We start from the raw sequence: 20,298 nt of genomic DNA, 5'->3' as shown, positions 1-20,298 counted from the left end.
ATGTTTACCGCTGCAATATTTTTCAATTCACATACTTATAATTGAAATGAAAACAATAATGAACTTTAATATTACTTTATTCATAAAAGTCACTATTAGATACATTTAAACCATATTTGATTCATCAATCCAAGAATTTTGTTCGCTAGGAAGACCTAACCACTTTACATATACTTTATTTTTTCTTCTCTTCAACACCTTCTCAATCAGATATACGTCAGGATTCTCGGTTCGTAATAACTCTTCTTCGTAAAAACATCCTCTAATCGGCTGTTCATTCATATCTTCAAGATTATAAGTCGTTGGGATGGTTTTATTGATTTTAACAATCTTGAATAGCTCCGTGGTAAAATTCGCAGTGTAAGACTTTTCAAAAATATTTTTGTATTTACTTATACGTACAATATCATTCAATTGGAATTTGGATTTACTTTGTCTTCCTCCAATTCCATTGATACCCTTGAATTTCAATTTTGTTGTTGAATCAACATTGATGGGTGCCATACCTATTGTACGATGAACTTTATTATTATATCTACTAGTTATAATTGGAAGAATATCAAGCCATTTGTGGTGACCTCTCATCGAAAATTCCTTGTAGAGCCATGCCTTTATTGTACGAATCACTCTTTCTGCTATAGCTGCCTTCTTTGTGCTGAATGTTGAATAATGATTGATATTATATTCTCGCATGAGAGATGAGAAGCTTCTATTAAAAAATTCTTTCCCTTGATCGCTTTGTATATGTTTAGGGGAAAATTTGGCTTTCTTCAGTACATATTTCATTGCATTAGTTATTGTACTACCTGTTTTATCTTTAACTGGCACAGTCCATAGATATTTTGAGTAACAATCAATTACTATAAGTATATATCGGTATCCTTCATTACTTTTTGCATAAGGTTGTAGTTCAGCTAGATCTATTTGCCATAGATCTGCAAAACCTTTGATGGTAGTTATTCTTCTACGAAAATTACGTCTTGCAGGTCTGTGTAATTCATTAACAACTTGTCGTTTGATATCACTTACTTCATTAGTCATTCTATTTCAATATGATTAAAGAGAAAAAAAGTGATAATGTTACTGCATTGAATGATGATGTGACAGTGATCATTACTTGTGGATATATATTAATATATTATACCTTCTTCACGTAATTCTTCAATTATTGAAATTATTTCATTATCATGTCCGGTATGTCCAGCTGACTTTGATGCTACCAATAGTCGTAGGCGAGCAACTAACTCTTTCAGTGAATTCCAGTACACATAATTCGCAGGTTTAGAATTATATGTTTTCTCCATTTTCACTCGTTTGAGTGCTCCACCAATTTTACTTCTACTCCTAATTGGATATTGTCGTGAGTCTAATAGTGGTTTGATGACTTCACGAAATTTTTTAGAATTTGTATTTTTAAAACCATTCTTCAGATGATATTGTTTATATGGAGCATTCGTTATTTTCAATATTTTGGAATATACTTGACGAGTTTCTTCATTATCAACATCTTGTGGATTCTTCAAAAAGATCATATCATATAATTCTGGACTACCTGCGCATTCATATTTTTTCACTTTATTAGCATCCCAAAATGAAATGTTTCCATCTTTGAAATGTACCACTAGACTTCCCATTTTCAGCTTTTGTGTAATTGGATCCATACGTACGCCAAATGTTCCATCATATGCTGGATTTCTAGATTTTACATTATTCAAATGTTTCATCAAAACATCTTCACCACTTTCATTCATAACAGGTGAGATGTCAGGATCCGAGGAATCGATGTGGGACGATGATGGTGTTTCGAATAGAGTTGTTCTCATATCGTCTTGAAGTGTGCTCGTGTCACTATTCACAGATGATACACCATCAAAAGATTGTTTTCTTCTTATTGGAGTACTCATGGGATAATTTGAAGTAGATTGAACAGATCCACGATTTGGTGATAACACTGCTGATTTAGAAGTAGCGTTTGATGATAAAACATTCAATGGTTTCATTATGGGCTCATACAATCTTTCAAGTGTCGAACGATTTTCAATATTATCATTCTTGATAGAGTTGAATTTCTGTCTGACAGCTTCTGTTGTCTCTACTAGTTGACGTTTCAAATTCATTTCATTGTTTTTATGTTCAGAATCGTTTTTTGTATTCATAATGCCCTTTTTAAATTATAGCTCAATTCGTTGATGAAGTGACCTCTACAATATTCAGTGATCGAATAAGTTTCAAAAACAAGATCATGGGTATATAAAACTATCGAATCCTTTGCGATATCTACCTTCATCTATTTTTCTATCCTTATCAATTACTAGAAATCCATATTGATCCTCCCAGCATTTAACACACATCAATTGGAATTGTTTGAATGTTACATCGGGTGAAACATGATCTGAATAAATGTGATGTAAATTCGTCTCATCTTGTTTGAACATTATAATGAAATTGGTATTGTCACGCACTAACTGTTTGGGTACCCGTGAATATGTCTGTGCTAGATAAAAACAATCAACATCCTTATGACGTCCCATACAGAAATATGATCTAATAATATCTTGCTTTTCACATATCACATCATCGAAAATGAAAACAGAATTAGGCTTAGCGTCGGAGGGTTCCACTATTTCTGCATTATTGCTGAATGTATAAAAACCTAATCCTTTTATAGGTTCCAAAACACTTCGCAAGTACTGATATTTAGGTTGATTGAGTGACTTCGAATAGAGATACACATTTCTAAATCTCAATCCTTGTGGATGTGTTAATAGTGATATCATTGCATTCGTCTTTCCACAATTTGAAGGTCCTATAATGAGTCCTCGAACTGATGATGGAAGTAGTGGACCATGTCTGAATACTCTTTGTCCATTCAATCCACACCCAAATTTCTCATCTAGATTATCTACAGCAAACTTTTCTTTCTGTTTTACAATGCGCATCGTGCCGTGGTTGGAGACTATATAAATGTTATTAGCTTATTCATTTCAATGTGTACCATCAAACGATACGGACGTATTGAAAGTGATCGTAAAATTAAAAGAGGTTGTGGTTTTGTTAATGATTTAATAAACAAACTTCCTTTCGAATTACATCTACCTGGAGGATATCAATACTGTGGACCGGGTACAAAATTGAAACAACGTTTAGCTCGTAACGATCCTGGAATCAATAAATTAGATATTGAATGCAAAAAACACGATATTCAATATTCTAAGCATCCATCTGATCTTGCAGCAAGACATTTAGCCGACAAAGAACTTGAATACAGCGCTTGGGATAGGGTTAAATCAAAGGACGCGAGTATTGGGGAAAGAGCAGCTGCATTACTTGTCACCAACATTATGAAAGCGAAAAGACATATGGGCATGGGTTGTAGTACCAATAAGAAAAAATGTAAGAGGAAACAATCGAAGAAAAATAATATTAAAAAAGTTGCATTTGGTGCTGGGATAGTCCATAAAGTGCGAAATGTATTGAAGAAAGCTGGTGGGAATCAATTTGTGACGAATAATAGCAAAAAAGCTATCACTGTGGCATTGCAGGCGGCACGTAAATACCTTAAAGCTGCCGGTGGAAAGAAGAAAATCCGCACACCACGCATAATTCCTGTTCCCAAGATCGGTGGACTTTTACCATTGATACCAATTTTTGCTGGACTATCCGCACTAGGAAGTTTGGCGGGAGCCGCTGCTGGTATTACCAAGGCCGTGAATTCGGCAAAAGCCAGCAGAGCGGCTTTAATGGAAGCCAATCGTCACAATAAAACCATGGAGGCTGTAGCATTAGGCGAACACGGAAGTGGAATATATCTCAAACCATACCGTAAAGGTTTAGGACTATATTTAAAACCATACAAAGCCACAAACAAAACAAAAAACTGATTGAACCCCTACCTCAGAGGCCTCTTACTGATCTCGATCTCAGTTATTATGCACAAAAAATGAAAATTCCACATTTTCGTGGTGTTTTTATGCGTGATAGATTACCATCTTCAGGTCCAAAACAAAACGAGACAGCTATTGTTAATTTAGATGGAATAAGTGGACCAGGAACACATTGGGTGGCATATAAAAAATGTGGGAAAGAAGTCACATATTTCGATAGTTTTGGAGATCTACCCCCACCATTGGAATTGACTCGATTCTTTCGAAAATGTTCGAATGTAAAAATCAAATATAACTATGATCGACAACAGAAATTTAATACAGTTCTCTGTGGTCACTTGTGCTTGCAGTTTCTCTCTAAATAATTTTCCAAATAAAAATGGATTCAACACCAAAACTGGATCGGGAGGCTATCAAGGGAATGGGGTTTTCACTTAGAATGTTTTCAAAATATGGTACCTTGAAAAAAATGGATAAAGTGATGCTTGCAAATATGCCTAAGGAAGTGATACTTGCATGTGTTGCACATGAGATTGCATATGTTTGGGAAAAGTTGCCTAAGCATCTGCAAGATGACATCGATATAATGAAACATAGATATTGTTATGAGCACCACCACCACGATCAAAATTCAGAATCGGATGTTAATGACGGTCCTATACCTCGGAAATCTATGTGTTGTATTTGTAATATAGAGGATGTGAATATTGGTATCAATAAAAATGATACTTATTACAATACAACACCTTCCAAAAAGTGTAAATTGTCTCAAATGTGCTGTTGCTGTGTACAATAATAAATTGAAATGTGTTTCAAAATATTCATCAGTCATGTCACGAAAGTTCGAGCTACAAGCTGTCGGGACAAGTGTCTTGAGTGCGGATTTTTTTCCACCAATTGAATTGGATAGGAACAGTCGTTATGGATTAGGACTTTTGGGATTCTATGGATGCAATACAATCAATAATATAACTGAAGCTAATAACTTAGTTAGTTTTAGAATCAGTAATGACAACTCATCGATATCCCAAAAGTTGACAATTGAAATTCCATGTGGTGCTTACGAAATAGAAGAGATCAATGCCGTCATACAGAAACATATCATGTTCAGATTGTTTCATGATAAAAAACCAAATGATGTCGTTGCAGATGATATTTTCTATCTACACGCCAATAATAATACATTCAAATGTGAAATGCGATCCAAATATGAAATTGATCTGACACATCCAAATTCTATAGCAGAAATGATGGGGTTCGCTCATGGAATATTTCCACCAAATCAGATACATGAATCATCATTACCAATAAACATTACAACTGTGAGACTTATCCGCTTAGATTGCAATATAATATCTGGTTCATATATAAATGGTGAAGAATCTCACATTCTTTTCTCATTCGATATTGATGTTGAACCTGGCTACAATCTTACTAAAGAACCACACAGTATTATATATATGCCTGTCAGTCCAGAAGGTCGTCAATTGATTCACAACATTACAGTGCGTATTTTGGATGAAAAAAATAACCTTATCGATTTTGGAAGTGAAGAAGAGATTTTCATTATTTTGGAATTGAAGAAAATCGAATAACTGTTGTTATGGGTTTCATTTACAATAGACAAAATCGCATTGAACAATCCCAAACGAGTTGTACTATTAAAAAGAAAGGTGTGCATAAAAAGAAAAGTGTGCATAAAAAGAAGCTCATTCCACAAGTGTATGCTAAACAGTTAGCACATAACGCTCTGTCTGTGAGTGATCTTAAATTTTTGAAATCGATTGGATTGAAAGTGAGAAAATAACAATGGTGCTCGAAACAAACAGTGAAAAGTTGAATATATTCAATGAACCAGTGCTCGATCATTCTCTCATAAGTTTACATGAGCACACATATAAGCCCTATGGATCACCGCTATTCAGGAATTCGGATGAAATCAGAATTGCAATCAATAATCAAGATGTTATACTAGATATTGCCGACAGCTTCATTTACATAGAAGGTAAATTCACCCCCAAAGATGTAGCGAAAACATGCTATCTCTCGAATAATGCAATTGCATTTCTCTTTGACGAAATTCGTTATGAAATGGGTGGTGAACAAGTGGCTGTTGTTAGAAAACCTGGGATAACATCTACAATGAAAACCATGATATCATTTGGACAATCTCATGCTAACACATTATTGACATCTGGTTGGGGACTTTCACAATTGAAGCAAGATATCTTGGATACAAGCAGTCATGTTTTTAGTGGAAAACTACCACTGAAATATTTGATGGGTTTTGCTGAAGATTACAACAAAAGTATCTTGAATGCCAAACAGGAATTGATTTTGATTATCGCTCGATCATTCAAAAACTCGTATATAGGTGAGGTTGATGCTGATTTGGAAATAAATAAAATCGAATGGAAAATAAGACATATTGTACCAGATGATAAACACAAGCTCAAACTTTTGAGTAGAATAAACAAAAGCGGTCTGAATGCCAAAATCAAATTGGCATATCGTATGTGGGACCTCTATGAACTACCATCATTACGTGGGACTTCTTCAGACATATGGGCCATCAAAACAACTAATGCATTGGAAACTCCTCGTTTTGTCATCATCGCATTCCAAAGTACTACCACATCTGAAGATAGAACACAGGATATTACAAAATTCACAACTGCTGATATCAATAGTATTCGAGTATACTTGAATTCTGAAGTTTATCCATATGAGCGTTGGAATTTGAATTTCGATAAAAAACTTGATGCTCCTGCTTATTATGCTTTTGAGAGTTTCCAGCGAAGTTATTATGATAAAGATATGAGTGAACCTCTGATGGACATTGGGCAATTTAGAGAGAATCCACTATTCGTCATCGATTGTTCCCATCAACCGAATGCAACAAAATCATCAACTATTGATATAAAGATTGAGTTTGAGACGAGGAAGACCAAGTTTCCAGACAACACTAAAGTATATGCATTAATTTTGCATGATACAATTTTAACATACAATGCATTGGATGGTTCAGTTCATAGCAGATATTGACACTTTTTTTCACTCTATCATATACTGTTTTATGATCTTTTTTTTATTTGTAACTGACTTATATCACGTATTGTATTTTATATCATATTTATTGTTTTGTAATCATTTTCTATTGTATTTCATGAGATTTAAATAAATAAAACATGAAAATAATACAAAGTTTTTTATTTGACATCATTTATGATTTACAGGAACATACAGACTATCTAAAATAACTTCTTCCTCATAATCATCATTTTCGCGACCATCTTCAATTTCCTCTCGGTTTTCATCATTCAATTCAAAGTGATGAATAATCCATTCTGGCAAGTATGATTGGAGGCTATACAGGAATCTTCTTAGGTTCAGTTCAATCATAACCTCACAAAGTTGCCACAATTCCAATTCATTATCCAAAAATTTGTTACAAACTTCTGCACCACTCCAATAGTTCTCAGCATCACGAAGGCATAATTCGATTTGTTTTTCATCATAGCATACACTCATATCATAATTGCTTGCATGTTCGGCTCCATCACCCAACACCTTCAATTTAGACGACAAATGTTGAACCGATGATTTGAGATCTACAACATCGACCCAATCTTGACTTGCGTACTGCATCCACATCTTTAAATGGTGGAACTGAAATCGAATAAAAAAAAACAATAAGCAACCTCCAATTTTTCAGTGATATAATACTCACATTCCCATTTTACTTGTAGTTACAAAGTGGGTGTATTCAACTAAGTTAGTAATGTTTATATTTCCATATAATTATCATCTAATATATGAATATTAATGAAGCAATGAGAAATTCATTATAATTACTATTATTATTCAATCATATTGAATTTGACTAGAGTTAGCGTTTTCACACCAAAAAACTTTGTAAGCTATGACCTAAAGAAATTCGCTATAAATTATTACAATTATTATTCAATCATATTGAATTTAACTAGAGATCGCGTTTTCATGCCAGCAAAACTTTGTTGGCTCTGTCCTAAATACACCATCGTATATTTACCACCTGATGAGTTGATACAAGATATATCGTCATCACTGAATTGCAACGAAATACGTTTTGGTAGCCATGTTTTAAATAATTTATCATTGCTCACATCTTGCAAAGTTAATAAAATTGATTTACCAAATCGTGTAGAATAAGTTGACATATTTTTAATTATGTACACTTCATCAATTGGCAATGATGATAAGGCCTTTTGCTCTAGTATTTCAACCTCCTGTACAATCAAATTATTAATTTTATTCAAGTCTACTTTTGAAACGGACATGATGATAATATATATGAAAATATAAACAATTTCCAACAGACAAATACACTCACCGTCTTCCTTCTATTACGAACTGAATAACACTCTACCAATTGCTAACTGCTGCAGATATATTCGTCTACTGATTTCATAGTGTGCCAAGCATTTCTTTTATATTAAACAGTGCGAGTCACCCCCACCATGAAACCGTGAAAGGTTCACATTGCTAGTTGCTATCCACTAGAGATGCCTGACATCACAGCCAAGCCCATCTCCCAATTTGATGCGATAACAGTTGCCGGCACGAGCAAGCAGTGATCGTTGCGCTCTCGGAGAGGGCAGACGTTTGCACAGTCCTCGCCCGCCTGCGTGTCACCATCAATAGCGAGGGTAGGGTGATGCGTTACGTCACATCATTCACTGCTTCGAGAGCGATAGCCGAACAAGCAATTGTCGTTGCGCTCTCGGAGAGGACAGACGTTAGCACAGTCCTCGCCCGCCTGCGTGTCACCATTGATGGCGAGTCTGGGGCGTTACGTCACATCCTTCACTACATCGAGGGAGGTGAGAGCAGACCGATGAATACGCATTACTCTGCCACACGTCGTGGAGTGAACATGTCGCTCTCTAGCCGTTGAACGGTTATTGCTGTGACGTCACTCCACTACTAACTTGGTGCCCTCACACCGATGGAGCATTCATTACTTGGAGGATCTTCGAAGTATGCAGACGTATGTTTGTACATAGACAAACAAGCACATGATGAAACCCTGTACCGTGCATTCTCTTACACACACACACACACACATACACACACAAAATCTCATATGAAAAAAAAATCTGAACGATCCATGCACCAGACACTTCAAGGTCACAACGCCTTGACTTTACTGCACAACAAAAAAAAGCAAATAACACGTCATATTGGTGGGGGGAGGATTAGAACCGGGAAAAAATTTCTGAACAATCCATACACCACACCCTTCAAGGTCACATCACAGTGACTTCACCAAACAACAACCAATAAAAAAGCAATTAATACGTCATAGTGGTGGGGGGAGGCTTAGAACCGGCTCAAATCTCCTACTTTCCACTATTTGAATTTCTCGTTTAGCCGCTCGATTCACTTTCTGAAGTGCCCTCTTACGTCGAGAAGACGTGCTTATATCGGTAACGGTTTTTTCAGAAAGCTTTAGTCGGTTCGGTACTATAGTTTTACCGGCGATTCCCGACTGCATTCTTTCGCAGTGATGTCATGTGTTTGTTCCATGATTCGGCAGGCGTACTGATCAGAGGCGGCTTCAATATGTTGCAAGGTTCTAATAAAATGAGAGAATTCCCCGGGGAAGTCTCTTTCGGGAAATTGAAGACAACCTATAACGATTATAGAGTCCTACGCCCTGGAGGTTAAAATATCCCTGCCACGTGTGAGAAGTCATCCATGAAGGTAACAGTCCTCTTAAGGGACATCTCATCCTTAGGTGTGTCTATCCGTGCCGAAGTAACAAATTATCCAAAAGAACAATCCATTCAGGATAGTCTCATGGCCAGTCTCAGGCCATGACACTTAGTTCGCATAAGTTTCGACTTCTGAGGATTGTCGTTCGTAGGAGTGCAACAGCTGGTTAACGGAAAAACATATTTTAAACATATTTATATATGCCCCTGACGTATGATTAAGCATATGACCCATTTTTCTCTATTTCACTTAGTTTTTGAGATATTTACGTTTGTTTTTTTTTGGTATTTTCTCGATAGACAACGTTCTTATTTCCACAAAATGAAAAATACCCTTTCGAAACATTTCAAGCTCCAGTTTCGGAAAGTAAGATCCTGACAAACCGTAAAAACTTATTTTCTCAGGCTGAGTACCTTATTTTTTTCTCATTTCAGATATTTCGCTTCAAATTTGACATTACCTCCTATAATTCATTCATATGAACATTTTCAGTTCTAGTTTCGGTAGTTCTGAGCTTAACATTGATTGAAAACTGGAAGGATCTAGTTTCATTTAATTTTTTTCTGGCGCGGTAATGAAGAGCTCTGCCGCGACGGACCGTTTCTCTCTAACTACTCATGAGACCTTTTACGTACCATGAAGTAGGCAAAGAATCGGAACCTGAATCGCCACAGAAAACCTAAGAGGATCAGGGCGTCTCCTGGCTGCTGGGTTTAGTTAGTACAACGTGGAAGGGCGTCCGACTTCTTCCCATTTATATTACTTACCTACCTGTCGAAGGTAGGAAGGTAGACTAAGGAAAATTTACCATGGACTTAGGATGGCTATTGCGTTTCTGAGATTAAAAAAAATTTAAACTCCAATGAAAAACTTTTGTCGAAACCGAAGACCAATAAATGAGACAGTGCATTCATAATCAAGCACTCGACTGCGCTGTTTCGATCCGTCATAGGTTTCTTCAGTGAGAGTCTCAGTTCTCTTCATTATTCGCGAATTGGGACTTCTGTCTCTCCCAAAAATGATGCCTCGTTTATTTTTTATATTCTTAGATTGATGTTATTAATATCGAATTCCATAAGCGTGAATTCACTGCTGTTTCTCACATACCTCTTTCTACCTTCTTCGTTTATTCTGTAAATTTTCATTGGGGTAACTGATAGAAAGAATGAACTTAAAAAAAAGGTTTGTAATAGAGTAACGACAAGTTTAAAAATTGACCAACTATGTTGAAATTTCCAATCCTTATATCTATATTTCTTCGGAAATATTCATTTCTCATAAAATAACGATGAAGAACGCTTGGTTTAAAATCTGTTTAAAAAAAATCTGTTTTTCCGTTAACTAGCTGTCGCAACCCTACGAACGACAACCCTCAGAAGTCGAAACTTGTGTGAGCTAAGGATTAACGAGGTCTTACCTTTTAACGTGTGATACCTAACACGGGTTGGACCATAGCAAGTGAAGATCGATCGTTCAGACTAGGGCTTGAACCACCGACCAACACGGCAGTCAATTCGAGTGCACCCACGCCGAACCGCTTGGCTACCGACCGGTTGGTCATAAACATCACTGAAAATAAATAATAATAGCAATATTTCATTCATTCATTCATTTTTGACTTATTGCGTCTGATTCATTGCGGACCCAATGATCACTCATTTCCACGGAGTGGAGAGTGGTCATTGGTTGATAATACTGACGTGTCCTCCCGAATGTCATGGAAACTGGTAATAAGAATAATATATAGTACCGGCGTGACTCAAAACGTACGATTCTAGGACCCAATGACCACCTATCCCATGATTGTAGTGAGTGACCATTGGTTAATGATGCAAGCACGACCTCCGAATGGATCGGAGCTTTTGGGTATAGAGCCTTACCAGCCACCTTATATTCAAAAATATCACATTAAATGCCTAACCCGAATACTTCGCCCAAAAAGTCAAGCAAAAAAATTCGCTGACCACGGCCAAAAAACCCGTATAGGAGCTTTTATACAGTTTAATTTTAGTTTTGAATATTTGTGACAAGTGACAATGACAGATATGACATAAATCACTTTTGCCAACAGCGAAATACATAATCATGACACCTCTTATATCGTCATCAAATATTTTTAGTTGATACTTATTTCCGTCACTGGTGATTTTTTCTCTGAGAAGCAGGTCTCAATACAAACAAGAAAATATTGGAAGAGGGATTATCGAAGTTTCGTGTTGCTATTTACCCGCGAGTAGGTACATCATTTCAGTAGGGTGAGTATTCGGTTCAACGTGAATCATCCCCTATTGATATATTATCGACAACCGCCCTACGGGCGATCTTACGCTATGACTATCCCCTAACTAAATTCGGTCCTACCTTTAATCACCAGCACAAGCATTGATTTTCCGAACTGACTCAGTCAGGGAAAAGGAAATTAGTTTGACTTCTATCAAAAAGGTTACTTTTTCAATTAATTTAATTCGTCCCATTTTTCAATTCTAAAACTTTACACTGGAAATACGTTTTCAATCAATGAAAGCCGTTCAGTGAAAGAACGGATGATGAAAGTCTAGTTTGGTTCAAAATAGGTAAACAGTGACTGATGTGAGAATATTTTTGTGAAGTTTGTTGAAAGTGTTTCAAAAGCAATGGAATAAACTTACTGATTCTGAAACGACTTTTGATCTCCCTTGAATCACTTACAAACACAAATCACAACTAATCAGTATATTCGAAGATGAATATGGGATTTAGTTTTTCAAGTCTTTTGTTTTAAAATAGTTCCATAGATGACGTCATAGTATCGCCAAATTGAATTTGGAGAAAATGTCTTCTACGCCATCATTTCAAATAGACTATTTCTATTCAAGATGATGACGTAGAAGCAGTTTTATAACTTGGGTTATATGGTTGTAAAGAAAATGTAATGTATATAATAATAATAATAATAGTATTAATAATAATAATAACTTTATTCACAACGTATACAGATTAGAGTGCAAATAAAACAAAATATGTGAACGAAGTGGTTTGGCGATAAGTGCAGAGCTCTTGTTTCGCAAAAAGTTATAAAGAATATGTAAGTACATAAATATTTGTATAAAAATATGTATGGCCTTCATGGAGTAGAAACTACAAAACATTTTATTAAATTTTGTAATTTGGTGTTATAGTTAAGCAAATTATACAGGGTGTCCCTGGACTTCCTCTTTTCCTCTCGGAAATGTATAGATGGAGTCAAAATATCACCAGTACTTCATATAACTTTTTTTCCTAAAATCCTTCGTTACCAAGTAACGGGCCCTCGAAGTTACAAAATGAAAAATGTTTTTCTTTGATAACTTTTCAAGTGAATATTCAAAATCATCCAAATTTTGGTAATTGACTAAACAAATGAATTCCTTCGATGAGCTTTCATGCAGGAGTCTGTTGTTTTGCTACAAAGTCAGGAACGGACTACCCCCGATGGTCCACACCCCGAAACTTTGAAATGACAGATATTTTTCAATATTTTTCAACAAATTAAGGTTACTTGGACAATTTTATGGATAAAAGTACTCGTGTGGAAAGTCGATCGGAGCAACGAGTCTTGATAAAAATGTAGTTTCACTCGACGACATCAAACCCGCTCGTCCACCATTATTTGAAATGAATAATTATCAAAGCAGAAATAATAATGATAACGTTAATTCAACAACATTTATCCTGAGATGTCTACCATTATTCGAAAATATTAGTTTTTAAGTTAAATGGAAATGATAGGTAAAATGTTCATAACGAATTTTTATAATGCAAACACGTTTAACTAACGAAACTCAAGAGCCTCAAGAGCAAACAGAAATGAAAAATCGGCTACAGAAACTGCTCGATATGACCACCTTCTCTCTCTATACATTTTCTTAGTCTGCGAAGACACCCTCTCTGTACTTGAAATAGCATTCCAGGGTCGTTTCGTATGGCTTCACAATGTAATGTTATTCTATTCAACAATGCATCTCTTGTGTGAATAGGTGTAGCGTAAACAAGGCTTTTTAGATGCACCCACAGAAAGAAATCCAATGGATTTAAATCCGGAGACCGCGATGGCCATGAATATGGCCCACCTCTACCAATCCATCTATTGTGGAAAATATGGTTCAGATGGTCACGCACAATCAAACTAAAATGAGGAGGAGCGCCATCATGCATAAACCACATATCTCTTCGGGTTTGCAATGGAACATGTTCCAAAAGTCCATTCAAATCGTTCTGAATGAACTCCAAATAACGTTCTCCATTCAATCGGTCCTGTAGAACGAATGGTCCTATAAGATGGTTTCCTATGATACCAGCCCAAACATTCACGTTGAATTTCCGTTGGTGTTTGGTTTGCCATATCCCATGGGGATTTTCTTCGGCCCATATATGGAGATTATGAGAGTTGATAACTCCATCTCTACTGAAACCTGCTTCATCAGTGAATAAAACTCGATTAATAAAAGTCATATCCTCTCTTTGCCTATCCATGAACCAATTGGCATATTCCAGTCGTGCTGGAAAATCTTGAGGTGTCATGGCATGTACCTTCTGGATGTGAAATGGGTGGAGCAGTTGTTCCCTAATTATTCTATGAATAGTGGACTTGGATGTATGGAACTGTTCTGATAGATTTCTGATGCTCATTGAAGGATCATCAGCGACGGCTTCCAAAATATTTTCCTCCAATACAACGGTACGTACAGTCCTAGGAGCGCCCTCACCACCTCGTTTTGGCAAAACTGTACCTACAATAATATCGAAATAAAACAACGTGCTCAAATTAATTATCAATTATTACATACCTGTCTCCCTCAAGCTGCGATCGACACGCTCGAATGTTTCTCTCGACGGTACCGTTCGATTAGGAAAATGCTCGGAATACAGATGACGAGCTTCTGCAGCATTACAAAATGCTCGTCCATAAAATACATGCATATCTGCATATTCATTGAATGTAAACTGTTCGGCCATATCAAAAAAATTCAAAATATCCTATAGAATATTGACAATACAATGATAGTCATATGACAACGCACCACTCAACAAAAGAAAATCGCATTCCAGTTTCTCATTTTTTATCAAAACTTTCTAAAAGGTTTTTTTGTCAACATCTGTGAAAGAAATGGAACATAATTATTCCCTGGATATTTTTCACCTGATCATGTGCAGCCGTTTTTGTAGTTCATTCGTTTGCTTTTTATTAGTATAGTAAATATTTTTTCCGATGTGCGTTTTTTCAGCTAAATTCAGATTCGTGTTAAAGAATTTCTCCCATAAAATTATAATTATCAGTGAAACTCCTCAACAGTTTAGCTGTGAAGAAGAATTTGAAACATTCGAATGTTGAGTTTCATGAGATTCAGATAACTGATCAACACGAAACGTGATTATTCCACACGTATTATGTACATACAAAATATGGAATGAATTCGATATTTCATAGTAGAGTAGCTTGTTAGTTTAAAAACACCACGAATCTACAGAACTTGATATTTCTTTTGAAAAATTATCTGCTATCACAATTGTGACTAAACTTCCATATAGGTACTGTACTTTTTGTTTACGACTTCATTTTAGCATACTTTGTATTATTCCTGTTATAAATGTTGTTGAATTAACGTTATCATTATTATTTCTGCTTTGATAATTATTCATTTCAAATAATGGTGGACGAGCGGGTTTGATGTCGTCGAGTAGAACTACATTTTTATCAAGACTCGTTGCTCCGATCAACTTTCCACACGAGTACTTTTATTCATAAAATTGTCCAAGTAACCTTATTTTGTTGAAAAATATTGAAAAATATCTGTCATTTCAAAGTTTTGGGGTGTGGACCATCGGGGGTAGTCCGTTCCTGACTTTGTAGCAAAATAACTGACTCCTGCATGAAAGCTCATCGACGGAATTCATTTGTTTAGTAAATTACCAAAATTTGGATGATTTTGAATATTCACTTGAAAAGTTATCAAAGAAAAACATTTTTCATTTTGTAACTTCGAGGGCCCGTAACTTGGTTACGAAGACTTTTAGGAAAAAAAGTTATATGAAGTACTGGTGATATTTTGACCCCATCTATACAATCCCGAGAGGAAAAGAGGAAGTCCAGGGACACCCTGTATTTCAGCTTGAGATAAAATAGGCCAATTAAATACTAGACAAACAAAAAGTAAGAAAAATAGATAAAACCTTAGACAAATATTACACGTTATATAAGAATAAAATATAAATGTACAAATAGATAAAATCTTAGGCAATATGGATAAAATTATGCTACTTACAATACAGTATGATACAACTTTGGGATAAATTTGACTATGACTAATTTATTTCACTCTAACAGATTTTTTTTAAAGTGTCATCTTTTTCGAGAATGTGTTTTCTAATTTGTTTTTTGAATATTGGTTTGGAATAAGAATTTTTTATTTTGTGAAGTACGGTGTTATATAATTTAGTTGCCATGAAAGAATATGCTCTTAGTGAAATTGACTTTTTAACAGTAGGGTAGGTTAGTTGGTCGCGATGTCGTGTGTTATAGTCGTGGTTTCGTGATGATGCTTTATTTTTGCTGAAATGATACTTCACGTTTGTACAATAGTAATATAATTGTCTCATATCCATAACTTCACACTCTTTATACAGGAGATCTGACGAGAAACGTGAATTTCTAGACATGATCAACTTCATGAATCTCCTTTGTAATACCTCTAACGGATTGAGGTGTACACGCAGAGCTGATCCCCATGCTGTTATACCATATCTCAAATGGCTCTCTACTAGGGAACTATATAATTGATTAAGTTCTTTATGAGGTAAGTAATTTTTCAAGGAACGGAAGTTGTGAAGCCTTGTTTGCAGTTTTTTTATTGTATATTTTATATGAGAGTCCCACTTTAAGTTTCTGTCTATGTAGACGCCCAAATATTTGATTTCTCTCAGGGAATCCATTTTTATTGTTTTTCCTTGTTCGCCGACATCAAGAGATTCAAATGGACAATCATTGGATAGATTGCAGCTAAAAGGAAAAAAATTAGTTTTTTCCAGATTCACTGTCAGGAGCCTTTGGTCAAACCATTTTTTGAGCAAGTGGAAATCTGTTTCTACTTTCTTTTTCAAATCAAGCCGAGTGTCTGCCTCATAGAATATCGCAGTATCATCTGCGTATCCAATTATTTTCCCAACGCTGTCCAAATTGAATAATTCATTCAGATATAAATTGAAAAGCAGAGGACCCAGTACCGTACCTTGTGGGACTCCACATTCTATTTGTTTTTGATTGCTAATATACAGAGTTACTTTCGAAATTTCCGACTTGGCTTCATTTCCGGTTAAACCGGTAAGTATAGATTTCCAATTGTTTTATTCGTAGAGATATTGGTTTCAATAAACCCTACTTTTGTTACGAATATCATATTTCTCGCCTCACAAATTTCGGTAGATATCAAAATGCCTTCTATTGTTCATAACTATATATAAAACGTTTGAATTTTCGTAACAGAATTTCATAACTAAATATTTTTTTGTGAAAAATAGTTCCCACTTTAATGACCGGAACTCCAAATTAAAATGAAAGATATATTATGGTTATTCTCAGAGAATCAGAGACATACAATCTTTATGTACAATGGAAACACACAATTCAATGAAGACAAAGTCATCCACTCTTTAGTAGTTGATACTGATGATGTAACGTTTCCTTACTCGTTTCTTGATCTAGAGCAAGAAAGCGGTACATGTCCCATGTGCTCTTGATTTGCGGAAGCAAGGCCGTAGGTTGGTTCTTGACTTTTCATAGAAATTCAATTATAAGTGCTGAAAAAGGTTACCAAATCAAAAGCTTTCATTCGGACGCCACCTATAGACGTTTCTAGAAATAGTTTTTTTGACACTTGTCGCTGTAGACCAACTTAGTTACACTGGGATAGGAGACATATCAATTAAACAAAGAATACTGTTTACTGAGGAGTTTCAATAGGGTTTCGCGTCCCCAACTCTGAAATGAACGGATTATCAAAAATACTAAACTTATTGAATATGAATTGTCGTGGTATAGAGAATAGAGTGTCAATATTCTGAAATTTCCTATTCTTTCCAATTGTTGCTTCAATAGGAAAATAACAAAATGCAGGGTCTCACCCTAGGGTTTAATGCACTGAACCTTACAACTTCTGATCAAAATCCTATTTCCAGAAACCATAAAGGAACCTCAAGGCTTCTGTTTTATACTCCCCCAAATAGACTCCTCTGATCCTTGAGATCCGGGATGCCGGTAGTCTACAGCAGTAGCCACCTCCCACCTTTGATTTAAAATGCAACCAGACACGTCCAAGACGATCTCCTTGTTGTGTCCAGTTTATTTCTGTTTCTATACTATTAGTGGTTTTGATACTTTGATATATTTTTTGTGCTTGTATGCTTTTTATGCTTGTAAGTTTTTATGATTTTGTGCTCTCATTATTTTGATGGTTTTGCTTTCTGTGATTTTGCTTGGCAGAACTATAATACAAAAAAACGGTTGTGAAAAATGTCTGATGTCGCTACGACTCGTTAAAATTAACAAATCTACGCTTAACAGTAGGATTTCTGACTGGCCACTGTCAACTAAGGAAACACCTTCATAATATGGGGCTAGTGGAAACACCTCTATGCAGGATGTGTGAGCAGGAAGGTGACCCTGTCAGGCATGTACTATGCGAATGTCCGAAGTTATCATTAATAAGAGAGTGTGTGTTCGGCGAGTCTTGGCCTACACCTGCCGATATAATAGGAGATGTCTCCCAGTGACCTGTCCACCTTCCTGAAAAGGACAGGATGGACGATGACATGGGAGCACAACTCCTCGGGAGGATGTACAATGGGTCACATGTGGCCTAACTGCTGTGGGCTTACACTCACCCTCCCTACTCTACAGATACCACAAAAGATGTAACTCAGTCTTATGGATGATTCTCAAAAAGTTCATTTAAATCGCCAGTACGTGTTCTCTACCTGTAGGGTGGTCCAACCAAAACGCACGATGTGGATGAAATGTGCACGATGTGGATGAAATGTTGTAAAAAAAACAAAAAAATTTCAGGGAAATATCTTAATATGTTATGATAGAAGAATCTATGACATATGTGTGAAAGAAAATATCAGTCAAATGCTCGCTCCGGCTTCGGTGGCATACCTCTATTCGATGGTCTATATTTTCAATGATTCTAAGACATAATTGAGGTTCAATGTCGTTAATGTGCCGAATTATCTCATCCTTCAGATGTTGAATTGTTCTCGGCTTCTTGACGTATACTTTTACTTTTGAATATACCCAAAGAAAGAATTCCAACGGTGTCAAATCATATGATGGGGAAGTCGTCCAATTAACATCGCCACACCACATGAGATAACATGGCCATTGAATTTCTCGCGCAAAAGAGCCATTGTTTCGTTAACTGTGTGGCAAGTGGCACCATCCTGTTGGAACCACATATCATCCAAGTCGATATCCTCAATTTCTGGACACAAGAAGTCCGTTATCATCTCGCGATAGTGAACACCATTCTCGGCAACTGCTTAGCCGACCTCATTTTCGAAGAAGTACAATTGTGTATGTGTGTGGTTGAATTTGTCAAACACTGAAACAAAGAAATGTCAAATTAAGTTGGGAAAAAAACGACGTTGAGGTGTGACTCACAGTTAACATCGTGCATTATGGTTGGACCATCCTATGAAATATATAATGAAGTGAAAAAAATGAAGGGAACGAACAAGCGAGACAAAATGAGATAGAAAGATCGGCTTCCCATCTACCCTAAAGTCCGAAGTCTGCAGGAACTACAGCATTGTCTGGCGAAAAATTAATACCAACGAAAAAAATACCAAAATCTTGGTAACAACTATCTGTTCCCTCCAGTAGCGGTTCAAACTTTCAGTGTTTAGGGCCAGGATTCTCTGTTATTCGTTCATGAACTGGGAAGGAGAATAGGCCAAGCAACGAAAGATTATACCGTACTACTTCTTTTTTGATAGAAAGGATTAGTATTGCTATTCAACGTGGTAATGGTACTTCAGTCCTTAGAATTATTACTTCCTCCACATAATCTTGATGACACCATGCATTGCCCTCATTTCGTTACGGAACTAAAATCTCCTCGAAACAACCCGAAACAACCCGATATATATTTATATATATATATTTATATATATATAAATATATATATATATATATATATATATATATATATATATATATATATATATATATATATATATATATATATGAATATATATATATATATATATAAATTAATATAAATTAATATATATATATATATATATATATATATATATATATATATATATATATATATATAAATATATCTATCAAAGTTAATTCGCAAGTGATTAATCCACCTTCTTCTTTTTCAGTACGGACAATAGACTTAGGTCATTCTTGCCCCCAAATATGAGCTGCAGTCCTCGTGGTTCTGGTTACCTTTCAGCAAGAGCCGAATCGATCCCTCTACAAAACCCCTCATCACTTGGAAGCATCGATTGCAGCCTAAGAAATGGTTCTGATACAGATTCTGTGAAACATGTTCTTCCTGACGAATCAGTAGATAGTTGTACTGAAAATCTTCAGAAGAAACTTGGATTAGATAATTTAGGAAACACTTGC

The sequence above is a fragment of the Leptinotarsa decemlineata genome, unplaced genomic scaffold (assembly GCF_025532065.1).
Source record: "Leptinotarsa decemlineata unplaced genomic scaffold, Ldec_3_MD MMD2_tig00026314_RagTag_RagTag, whole genome shotgun sequence".
NCBI lineage: Eukaryota > Metazoa > Arthropoda > Insecta > Coleoptera > Chrysomelidae > Leptinotarsa > Leptinotarsa decemlineata.
Note: the sequence above shows the minus strand (reverse complement) of the source record.